Source organism: Camellia sinensis, chromosome 13 (assembly GCF_055761805.1).
Source record: "Camellia sinensis isolate YWXY chromosome 13, ASM5576180v1, whole genome shotgun sequence".
Taxonomy (NCBI): Eukaryota; Viridiplantae; Streptophyta; class Magnoliopsida; order Ericales; family Theaceae; genus Camellia; species Camellia sinensis.
In genome coordinates this window covers 13,782,459-13,792,018 of record NC_138973.1, presented here as the reverse complement: position 1 = coordinate 13,792,018, position 9,560 = coordinate 13,782,459, and positions in this window count along the sequence as shown.

Sequence of the window (9,560 nt, the reverse complement as noted above, 5' to 3'; positions counted from 1 at the left end):
GATATATATCTTCTATCTCAGTTTCTTGAACCCCTGAGAAGGGAGGAAGAGCTCCCTCTTTATAGAAATCCAAATGCAAAGCTTCTTAGAGAAGTTTGCACAAGGATGAAATCCCTCCATACACGTGTATGGAGGAGCCAGTCTGTGCTCTCCAGCTGGCACAGTTGGCAAGCACAAACTCCACAGACACAAACAGAAAGGGTCGATTGAGAGAAATGGCCAATTTCCCAAAACAAAGTACAGACCGGCCAAAGATAGTGTCGATCGGCCAAATATTTGGCCGATGGCAAGAAAACATGGCCGGTGGCATCATGCCTTAGCCAATGGGTTTCAGGGATGGCTAACAAGCCACTACCGACCATCAGAAGCAAAAAAAAACCACAAGCCCTTGGTCCACAACCAAGGACAAAATAGTCGAGTTGAGAGATCCTAAGGCAAGGCGCGCAGCCGAGTCCTTCGGGAACTCAAAACGAACATGATCATGGATGATCATCGAGTGCTCCAACGATGACGTCCAAGTCTTGAGGATGGTCAAAAATGGGGTGTCTACAGCTACACACCAGGGGAGTTGGTCCTAAAGAAAGTGCTTCTAGCTGCCAAGAATCCGGCTGACGAAAAATTGGGTCCTAACTGGGATGGCCCTTATCAGATTAACTCAGTCGCGGGAGTAGAGACATATCGGCTCAAAGACATGTCTGTGACAAGTCTGCCACGGCCTTGGAATTCCACGCATTTGCGTAAATTCTATCATTGACCTAACTTGTGGGGCATGATGCTTGTTTTGAATGGTTCACCATGTACATATTTCACTTTTGCAATGCAAAGTTTCCCGTTTTCTCATTGCGCAATTCAGTTCAAAAGTCTCCGGATTCAGTGCCCCATTAGTGCATGACACTTTTGGGCCGATTAAGCCTTCGAATTCAGAGCGTCCTTCATGTATCACGATTGGCCAAGATAAGTCTCCGGATTCAGAGCCCCATTGGTGCATGACACTTTTGGGCCGATTAAGCCTCCGGATTCGGAGCGCCCTTTGTGTATCAAGATTGGCCAAGATAAGTCTCCGGATTCAAAGCCCTATTGGTGCATGACACTTTTGGGCCGATTAAGCTTCCAGATTCGAGGCGCCCGTCGTGTATCACGATTGGCCAAGATCAGTCTCCGGATTCGGAGCCCCATTAGTGCATGACACTTTTGGGCCGATTAAGCCTCCGGATTCAGAGCGCCCTTCGTGTATCACGATTGGCCAAGATGAGTCTCCGGATTCAGAGCTCCATTGGTGCATGACACTTTTGGGCCGATTAAGTCTCCAGATTCGGAGCGCCCTATCGTGTATCACGATTGGCCAAGATAAGTCTCCGGATTCGGAGCCCCATTGGTGCATGACACTTTTGGGCCGATTAAGCCTCCGGATTCGGAGTGCCCTTCATGTATCACAATTGGCCAAGATGAGTCTCCGGATTCGGAGCTCCATTGGTGCATGACATTTTTGGGCCGATTAAGTCTCCAGATTCGGAGCGCCCTATCGTGTATCACGATTGGCCAAGATAAGTCTCCAGATTCGGAGCCCCATTGGTGCATGACACTTTTGGGCCGATTAAGCCTCCGGATTCGAAGCGCCCTTCGTGTATCACGATTGGCCAAGATGAGTCTCCGGATTCGGAGCCCCATTGGTGCATGACACTTTTGGGCCGATTAAGCCTCCAGATTCGAAGCGCCCTTCGTGTATCACGATTGGCCAAGATGAGTCTCTGGATTCAGAGCCCCATTGGTGCATGACACTTTTGGGCCGATTAAGCTTCCGGATTCGGAAGCACCCCTCGTGTGTCACAATTGGCCAAGACAAAAATCCTCTGAATTCGAAGCCCCATCCGTGCGGGTCACGCTTGGGCTGAATAAAGACCTTGGATTTAGAGTGCCCTGCGTGGCTATCACAATACACTAAAAATTGAAGCATGCGAGCATTCAAAATGAAATGTTTCATTCAATTGAACTGGGACAAGCCGTATAAACGTAGGATGAAACATGCAAACATTCAAAATGAAATGTGTCCTTAGATTAATCAATTGGCATGAAGTGTATTAATATAAGTAGAAAGTACGCTAACACTTGAAAACGAAGCGTTTTATTAAATTAGCCAATAATTACATAATTTTGCACTCAATCTGCGTTTGAGCATTACAATGTCTACTTTTATCTGGCGTGTCCCTCATTATCACACTTCTCGACTTCGAAGGCGGAAAAGGGGAAATGATCATGTTGGTATAGCGGCGACACCGAATCAACACCTGCTGCTCAGAGAGCCTCTGCGGCCTGAAGTGCCTTGATCCAACCGTGCTTAAATCCACGATTTTCACATCGGCAAACTTCCTCGGCAAGCTTTTCCTTGGTCTTCTCTATCCCGACTTTTCAGCCTTCATGGAAGCCTTTTTCATAAGCCCTTCCCTTCGCGGCCTCTATCGCAAACATGCCCGCTGTATCACGATCGGCAATTGTATGACTGATAAGCCGTTAGGTCACCCTTTCTTCCACAATTAGGTTAGCTTGTCCGAATGGTTATGCCTGAGCGGCTTTGACCTTCCTCAGCTCGCACTCAGCCGCTTCCGCATGAGCTTCCAAGTTTCGAATGCGTTCATCCTTCTTCTCTATTTCACGTCGCATGGCACGAAGGCGCATGCCGATTTCATAGGCAGTGTACAGCCTTTTCACCGTCCCATGAACACCCTCTCGAAACACCTCGAAGTCAGGTCGACCAACCATCGACTGTTGGACTTCTGGCAAAAAAATCTGTCATGCAAATTTGACTGCCACATTCGGATCGCGGATAATGGAATCTGCCTCTGTCATCGGTTTGTTCCCGACGAAAACTGAAAAGCTTAATGGGTGTGGTGGCCCAATGGCCTCACATCGCGAACGAGGGGAGGTCCCCCATTGGCGCTAATCCTTCTTCGGTGACCTGTTTTGTCGACGTGGAGAGTGGCACCTCTCATGTTCTGCAGATGCCCTACCTTCCGCACGGGGAGGCTCGCCACCGCGATTCATTGCTGAGTCCAGCTCAGCCAGCGTCCTACCCTCTCTCTTGCTGGTAAAGAATAGTCTAGTTGACATTCACACTTTTCCGGCCACGTCTGACGGACAGAATTGAGTTACTTTTTGAAACACAAATGGAATCTCCCCCTCTTTTTAGTCACTCAGGAGTGCACCGCACTCCCGAGACAACCTCATCAATGCGCGCACTCCATAAGCCGCCGATATTCGACGTTATTGATTCGTTCTGAATTGGGGCAAGGACAGATTCGTTAACCTTAATGGCTAAAAGATGGCCAATCGAATCGGCTAAATCCCTAAATCCCATGTCCTTATGCCGAAAGGATCACATGCCTCAGTCATCTCAAGAACCGTCGATATTCGGCGTTCTGATTCATAACTAAGGAAAGGGCAGATTTGTTAATCTCAATGGCTAAAAGATGGCCAATCGAATCGGCTAAATCCCAAAATCCCATGTCCTTATGCTGAAAGGATCACGTGCCTCAGTCATCTCACAAACTGTCGATATTCGGCGTTTCGATTCATAACTAAGGCAAGGGCAAATTCGTTAATCTTATCTAAGGCAAGGGCAAGGCCAGATATCTGTGCCGAAAGGATCATGTGCATTCATATGCAAGGGTGTGCTCAGTTTATTCGACTATTTTGAAAGTCTAATCGCGAAGATACGCTGCTATCTCTTTAGCAATATTTAATTTATTCATCTTTTTAATGGAATGTTTATCTTCCGCACAACAGACAGCAGTAGTCTTATCCAAAATAGGGAAAAAGCAATAACTTCATTGATAACAACAATTGCGTACAGACAATATTGCAAAACAAGGGAAATTTTTATTCATAAAGTGAATATAGATAGTCATCATTTTATACATAAAGATTACCCTAAGTAAATAGAAGCCTACTAAGAAAACAAAACATGTTTACAAAAACATACACTGAAAATCCTAACAAAACTAAAGTGTTGCCCAAATCAATCCTCGGGGTCAGACTTAAGCGGCTCAACATCCACTTCCTCGTATGGAATCGGCATGGCCAATGTCACATTAGCGGCGGCAAGGGCTTTGAGCCAGCCGTGTTTGAATCCCCGATTCTCGAATTTGGGGACTTCTTCTACACAATTTGCAAGGGCAACACTCTTCCTAACCTCGAATGCTTTGGAAGCCTCGAAGTCGGTTATTTCCTTCGCCTTCTTCGACTCTTCCAATTCGGCCTCCAGCTTGGCAATCACCTTGTTGGCTAACTTGAGCGAACCTTCGCTCGCGTTTGCCTTCACCTCGGCGGCCAATTTGAGCTGGTCACAACTTCGCGCCCTTTCCGCCTCGGCTTCGGCCCTTGCACTTTCCATAGTTGCTCTCACCGCCGCCTTGAACTCGGCCCTACTTCTCTCACCCTCAACTTCCAATTTCAAACGGCCAATTCGTTCAATGGCGTCATGCTGGCGGCGGTCTATTTTGGCTATCCTTTCAACCGCTTGCAAAATAGAGTTTAAATCAAAACAAAACTGAAACAATATACGCAGAAAGCGGAAATTAGGATCAAGTAACATACCAGAAAAGCCAACTGGGCAGCTAATGCTATTGCCAGCAAGTCTGGCTCCGCCTGAAAGGCTGCCTTGTCAGCCGGCAATGATACCGAGGAGATCGGCACGTTTTTTTCAAGGCCGACCCATCAGAGGAGATCGGCACGTTTTTTTTATCTTCGGTTGAACAACAAAAGGCGCAACCACATCCGACTCCTCTAAGCGCGGCCATTTGTCAACGGGATTTTCCTCAGCGCCGACCTCGCTTCCGGCGGAACGTTTCTCCCCCCTCTGATCTTCTTGGCTTTGTCATTTGACTTCCTACACCGTCTCGGCCACCTCAATTTGGGTCGTTTCTTTTATAATAATAGGCTCAAGAGATTCAGTTAGAGGTTCGGAATGGATGTTCTCGACTCTCCGCCAAGCGGCCATCCGTTCGGCGTTTTTCCTTTGTGTCATTTGCAAGAGCGTTTCCCCAGCCATGTCCTCCGGATAGGTGCCGGGGAGATCTCCCAAACCAAAATATATATCTTTAAAAGAAACTTCCCCCTGACCTGAAGTGGAGGGAGGGTCGTCATAATTAAGGCCTGCTGCTTCGAACGCCGAGTTAAGAGCCTCGTCGACTTCAACTTCTAAAGCAGACTGGCTCAGCTATTTGGCGATCTCCTCGGCTACTGGCTCTTCGGCTTGGTCCGAATCAGAAGCTTTGAAACCGATCTGCCTAAGACTTTTGAAGCGAGGGAAGATGAGAGCTGTGAGATATTGTTCGTCACATGGAATCGGGATGTTTTCCGCGGCCGAGAATGTTTTATAAGTTGGCTCGTACCTCAGAAGTATATGGGCGGCTCTCCCCTGCTTCTGGATATTAGGGCGGCCAAAAAACTGGAGAGCGGTTTTAATTTCGGCAAGAATCGCGTCGTCAACCAAAACCAGAACTTTCTTCAAATGGTTGCCTACACAAATAAAAAGATTATTTAGAGAGAAAGCCGAGTAAACGAAGATTAGATAAGTGAAAGAAGCTACATGGCAACCTGGTTCGCCTCTCCGTCTAGGTATAGGGTCCAGGCGGTCTTTGCCCTCGCCGAATTCCCAGTTACCTCGGACAATGACCATTACACCATCAACCCGCTTGCCAGAGCTGGCAAGCATAGTTACCAAGTGATGATCAGTGTCCTTGGCCCTGAGAAAATAGCGCCCTTGCCGACCGAAAGATTTGGCCAAAGCATAACAGTGCCGAATAGCGGGAATGCCAAGGTTGATCCTAGGCGCTAGTTTAACTCTATGATCCCCATTACGATTCAGAAAAAGTTTACATTAGGTTGGGAAGGGATCAAGCCCCAATGGCGAAGGACGGCCCAAAGAAATGGGTGTAGGGGAAAACGGACCCCGCTCTCTGCAATTGATAGAAGAAGAAAGATGATTGTACTCTCATCAGCCCTCTCCATATCAAGTAGGAATGGCAACGGGGCGGGGCGGGGCCGGGGATCACCCTCCCCGTCCCCGATCCCCGATGGTTAAATTTCCCCCGGCCCCGACCCCGATCCCCGACGGGGAACGTATCACCGCCCCCACCCCCGACCCCCGACGGGGATCGGGTTTCCCCGACCCCGAACATTCCCCGGCTAAAAAAAATAAAAAAATGAGATCAACGTCTTGACCAGCGGTGGAAACAAATCTGTAATCATACAACAGATCTATAATCATCCAAGTAAACAGATTCAAACAACAGATCTATAATCATCATCATCCATTAAATAGATTCATAATCATCATCATCCATTAAACAGATTCAAACAACAGATCTATAATCATCATCTAGTAAACAGATTCAAACAACAGATCTGTAGATCAGTGTCTGGACCAGCGGTAGTAGTGGTGTAGATCGGAGTTTGGACCAGCGGTGGTAGTGGTGTAGATCGGAGACTGGACCAGCGATCAGCGGCTGAAGACGAGAGCTGAGAGAGCAAACGAGATGTGAGAGAGAGTGGTGGTGGTGTCGCCGTGTCGGTGACTGAAAGTGAGAGAGAGGAGTCGGTGACTGTGTCGCCGTGTCGATGAGAGTGACGTCGTGTCGGTGAGAGTGAGAAGAACGAGAGAGACGAGACACTGAGAGAGACGAGAGAGTGAGAGACAGAATGAGAGTTGAGAGAGTGAGTCAGTGAGAGTGTTTCAAAAGTACAACTAATATTTATATAATACAACTAATAATATTTATATAATACAATGAGATACAGAGGCATGGATGAATCGGGGAAATTTCGGGGCGGGGCCGGGCCGGGGCCGGGGCCGACGAGCCTATCCCCGTCCCCGGCCCGAAATTGATCGGGGAGTGATTTTTTAATACCATCCCCGTCCCCGCGGGGATATTTTTCGGGGAAAAACCACTTATTTCGGGGTCGGGGGATCGGGTCCCCGTCGGGCCGGGTTTAAATTGCCATCCCTAATATCAAGAGTGTTGTCCATCACGAGAGATAAATGGACATCATCAGGGATACAAAAATGGCGTCGAAACCCAGTAATACGATCCACAGAAAGGAAGTCTTTTAAATGCTTAGCCATCCTAGCAAGTCTAAGGAGTACGCTAAACTGAAAATAAGCAAGGAAATAGGATTCAATAAGAAAATGAAAGAGAACTTACAAGAAGCAGAGGGGAAAATGGGAGACGGAGGGAAGTTGCAGAGGACGCGAGACGGAGTAGGTATATCGACTGACAGTCCGGGAGGTTCAAATATTCAAAAAGCATGCACTCGAAGAGACAACAAAGTTTCAAATCATAATAAATGAAGAGAGCGTACGAAGAGGTGGGAATATGTAATAGTGCTTACAAAACGTGTGCTCTGACACACGTTGAGATAAGTTTAGCCGCCGTCCCTCTGGATTCTCAAACTCGAGTAAATATGTCGTATGAAACCAAACATGCCGAATAACCGAAGTTAATAGGATGTTTGGGGGGCAATTGTAGGAGCCGAATAACGGCGTTCAATAAGGCCGAGTATCTGGATGAAGACGGCCTAGGAAGGAGAATATATCTGGCTATGATCTAGTTGGTCAACCATAAAGTCGAATATTATAATCGGCGTTTTAACCAACCGAACAAAGGCCGAATAAATAAACGTGCAATGGACCAAAGGTGGGCCCAAAAAACATAAGGCCCAAAAGAAGAAGATATAAATAAGAGAACATCAGCCAATGAGAGATATGTGAGAATTATTACGCTTAACTTAAGATACAAGTAACTAAGAGAGCATACAATGACTTAACTGTCGGAGTGCTAATTCCGGCACCCCCGACTAGAATGTTTATTCATTTTCAAGTTGTTAGTTGAGGATCTCGAGCATCCCAGTGGATCAACAGAGTATTTTCAAACCGTATCCCCACAGCACCCAAAAATAAAATAAAATAAAATAAAAAAACATCCAATTAGGAAATGAGTCTCAAATAAATAATATTTGCTAGACAAATAAATATATATTTAAATTAAAAAGAAAACCTAATAAGCATCAGGACACTCTTATATAATGAGTACATTCTCAATGATTAAGATATGAGTTTTTAGCTTTTAATATTAGAGTAATTAAGTATTCTTTGAGAGAGTTGTTGGTTAGACATCGAAATGCACATTAATTATTCTAATAATTCAAGAACTTTCAATACTCAGATTCAATTAGATTTGAATTTGTAGTCTCAACACTAGAAATATTTAAGCCATCAACGGGATACTATTAAACTTCATGGCTATTGTCAATCAAATATTAAGCTTGTCAAAGTGATTTTGCACAGCAATCATTCAACAATGTTTGTAAGAAAATTACTATTATGTCTTGCTCAGTACACCCTTATCCTCCAATTACTCTCCCTTCTGATAATTCACCATTGTTTTTTATTGTTGCGCATTTCAAAATATGTGTATACTATACATTTCAATGAAAAAATGAATAAGAAATATTTTTTTGTTTCTTAGAAACTGACAATGTTATCAAATGAAAAAAAAATGGAAGGAACTGATGGTTGCCAAAGTTGCTTTCATTGCTTCTACAGCTAATGCATGCACTAACGAAATAGAATTTGCAACACTCTTCTCTATTGCAAAGGTCAAATCACAAAAAGCATAGACTTTTGAAAATATAAGATTCTAATAGTTTTATCAAATCTCTTACACATGAGTGTGAGATCCACATTGAACCTGTATAGTGTGAGTGATAAAAAATTTAATAAAATTTTTCAGATCTCTAATATTCATCTAAACTTTAACAATTTAAAACCTAGAAATTAGTTCTTCAAAAATCTGCTAATACTTTAGTTGGCTGAGAGAATATTATCAAAATAACTTTGTCTTCTACTAAAGTACATTTTCCAATGGGTAACTGTAGCATACATTGGTAAAAGTTATAATCTCATGCACAAATTTCTATCATTTTTTAGTATGGAGCATTGGTTTAAGCATTTGATGCGAAACAGTGTGTGACCATCTACAGTAGTTGTATACTGTCACATATGATAATAATGTGGCCATGTGGTAAATCGATTTGGATAGTTCATTTATGTGAAATTTACATAGAATTCATATAAATAAATAATCTTGATCTATTTATAAAATTACCACATGTGACATGAAATAATTTTTTCACAAACCAATAATAAAATGACATCCTCCCATGTGTTATTACTCAATTACCAACCGAAAAAAAAAAAATGATAGACCCACAATATTTGCAATAAGAATCATCTTGAGGCACAAAATTCTATCTACATAGAGAGAAATTTTTTTTTTTTTTCCTCTCTTGTTCAAAAAATAAAAAAATAAAATAAAAAAAAGGGGTCTTACATAGAGAGAGAAGGATGGAGAAAAAGTACAAGAAGGATTTGACTCTACAATCGTCACAAGACAATATTTGTCCAGTTATGTAAGAAAAGCAACTCAACAGCTGGATTATTAAGCCCATGAACACTGAATAACTGCTCAATGTTTATCATTTGCACACATTTACATTTTTTTTTT